At 41.6% G+C, this 3,198-nt stretch overlaps 1 non-coding gene across 1 annotated transcript; it reads left to right on the top strand.

Annotated features, from left to right (window-relative positions):
• Nucleotides 1–2,740: 2,740 nt before the first annotated feature.
• Trnae-cuc lies at nucleotides 2,741–2,812 on the top strand. The gene has a single exon. It is a non-coding gene; the product is annotated as a tRNA-Glu (tRNA).
• The last annotated feature ends 386 nt before the right edge of the window (nucleotides 2,813–3,198 follow it).

Genomic DNA, 3,198 nt, shown 5'->3' with positions numbered 1-3,198 from the left:
GATGGCAACCCAGTTCTAAGCAAAGAAGGGAAGGCAGAAAGGTGGAAGGAGTATATAGAGGGTTTATACAAAGGCGATGTACTTGAGGACAATATTATGGAAATGGAAGAGGATGTAGATGAAGACGAAATGGGAGATAAGATACTGCGTGAAGAGTTTGACAGAGCACTGAAAGACCTGAGTCGAAACAAGGCCCTGGGAGTAGACAACATTCCATTAGAACTACTGATGGCCTCGGGAGAGCCAGTCATGACAAAACTCTACCACCCGGTGAGCACGATGTATGAGACAGGCGAAATACCCTCAGACTTCAAGAAGAATGTAATAATTCCAATCCCAAAGAAAGCAGGTGTTGACAGATGTGAAAATTACCGAACTATCAGTTTAATAAGTCACAGCTGCAAAATACACACGCGAATTCTTTACAGACGAATGGAAAAACTGGTAGAAGCCGACCTCGGGGAAGATCAGTTTGGATTCCGTAGAAATGTTGGAACACGTGAGGCAATACTGACCTTACGACTTATCTTAGAAGAAAGATTAAGAAAAGGCAAACCTACGTTTCTAGCATTTGTAGACTTAGAGAAAGCTTTTGACAATGTTAAATGGAATACTCTCTTTCAAATTCTGAAGGTGGCAGGGGTAAAATACAGGGAGCGAAAGGCTATTTACAATTTGTACAGAAACCAGATGGCAGTTATAAGAGTCGAGGGGCATGAAAGGGAAGCAGCGGTTGGGAAGGGAGTGAGACAGGGTTGTAGCCTCTCCCCGATGTTATTCAATCTGTATATAAAGCAAGCAGTAAAGGAAACAAAAGAAAAATTCGGAGTAGGTATTAAAATTCATGGACAAGAAGTAAAAACTTTGAGGTTCGCCGATGACATTGTAATTCTGTCAGAGACAGCAAAGGACTTGGAAGAGCAGTTGAACGGAATGGACAGTGTCTTGAAAGGAGGATATAAGATGAACATCAACAAAAGCAAAACGAGGATAATGGAATGTAGTCAAATTAAGTCGGGTGATGCCGAGGGAATTAGATTAGGAAATGAGACACTTAAAGTAGTAAAGGAGTTTTGCTATTTAGGGAGTAAAATAACTGATGATGGTCGAAGTAGAGAGGATATAAAATGTAGACTGGCAATGCCAAGGAAAGCGTTTCTCAAGAAGAGAAATTTGTTAACATCGAGTATAGATTTAAGTGTCAGGAAGTCGTTTCTGAAAGTATTTGTATGGAGTGTAGCGATGTATGGAAGTGAAACATGGACGATAACTAGTTTGGACAAGAAGAGAATAGAAGATTTTGAAATGTGGTGCTACAGAAGAATGCTGAAGATAAGGTGGGTAGATCACGTAACTAATGAGGAGGTATTGAATAGGATTGGGGAGAAGAGAAGTTTGTGGCGCAACTTGACTAGAAGAAGGGATCGGTTGGTAGGACATGTTTTGAGGCATCAAGGGATCACAAATTTAGCACTGGAGGGCACCGTGGAGGGTAAAAATCGTAGAGGGAGACCAATAGATGAATACACTAAGCAGATTCAGAAGGATGTAGGTTGCAGTAGGTACTGGGAGATGAAGAAGCTTGCACAGGATAGAGTAGCATGGAGAGCTGCATCAAACCAGTCTCAGGACTGAAGACCACAACATAAACAACAAGAAAAAAAAAGTTATGCAACAGAGAGTTAATGTGGATTATGAGCGACATCTGCCGAAACAGCTGTTTCGTTCGCTCCTTCCCTCTGCGCAGTATACAAATGTCCTCCCATTAACATTTTTTGCACGATCTCTGAATCATCATTCTTGGTGGACACCGTCTGTCAGAATACCTTCGTAAGTACAAATGAGCTATTCTCTTCGCACTCCTTCTGTATTATGCGCAAAGAAGCACCTTATCTAGTGTATCTCGGTTTGTGAGACATTTATTCTCACGGGAACTATTGATCGTATTTTGAAGAGTGCAACGCCGTTATAGTCGTCTCTTTTAGGACTACGATACAAGCAGCAGAAATTATTATCGTTACATCTGAAAACACGAAGGTGATACCGATATCACCATAACTAACATACCTACGAAACGAAATTTTGCATCGTTTATTGAGGACTTTTTCACAACTTATCTGAGTGAAAACTGAGTAAGCATGCCTTAAACAGTTCCGGAAGCATTAGAGGAAAAACAGCTGAACTGTATCACCCTGTATACGCAATCTATTAGAAACGGGAAACTTGTAGCGGGCGTTGAAGCATCGCAACTCCAGAACGGACTCGCATGGTATGTCCGCATCTGAGACTACAAAAGCAGTTGGGACATGACTGGTCGTGTCTTTGTATAAGGAATAAATACGTTCGGAAAAGGATTCTGGCTTGACCAAACACAATTTGCTTGTTTGTTCCGAAAGAAATAAAAGAGTGAATCATTTAATACTCGTTATGTGATGAGTGTCTCTACAAAGTTTGATAAATATCGGGCTTTTGCTCCGTGGTGTAACACTTTCCATTAGCGTATTTTAGTAAAGTGGTCTTCGCGAGTCGAAGCGGCCATGATCCCTCCACCTAGCCGCCTTGGATCCACATCTCTGTCGCAGCAAGCCAGTTCACGGCACAGACGCACGTCCTGTTTCCGAAAGTTTACTCCATTCATCCGACACGAGTTCTGCCGAACGATATTCTAACTTAAAGATATAAACGGAGTAAAGGATGTCACTACAGTACTTTGCACCTTCATAGAAATTAGAATACATACTCGGGTATGGTCTAGTGGCTAGGATACCTGGCTCTCACCCAGGAGGCTCGGGTTCGATTCCCGGTACCGGAAAATTTTTTAAGCAACTGATACTACAAATTTAGGTAAGCATTATTAAAACGAGATTTCAAAGTCTTTGATAGTAGAGACTGGCAAATTATGGCACGAATACAAACTTTCCACTCATATCGACTGCCGTATGCAGTGAACGTGAACATACCGAGAGTCTGACAAATCCCCGGTAATAATCCGCAAAGCGCCATACACTGCGCAAGCAAAACACTATCCGCTATCCATTGTTGCGAAAACAAGGGACAGAGCGTTGCAAAATCGACCAATTCGCTACGAAGAAAACCATCCGCAATCAAGGTGGTATTTTCAAACTATCAATGGTGCAGTGGAGAATAAAATAAAAGAACCCACGTGCTCTTTAAAAGCCCAAACTTATATAATAATAA

The sequence above is a fragment of the Schistocerca piceifrons genome, chromosome 9, assembly GCF_021461385.2.
Source record: "Schistocerca piceifrons isolate TAMUIC-IGC-003096 chromosome 9, iqSchPice1.1, whole genome shotgun sequence".
In the NCBI taxonomy this organism is placed as follows: domain Eukaryota; kingdom Metazoa; phylum Arthropoda; class Insecta; order Orthoptera; family Acrididae; genus Schistocerca; species Schistocerca piceifrons.
Note: the sequence above shows the minus strand (reverse complement) of the source record. Positions and strands in the feature narration are given on the sequence as shown.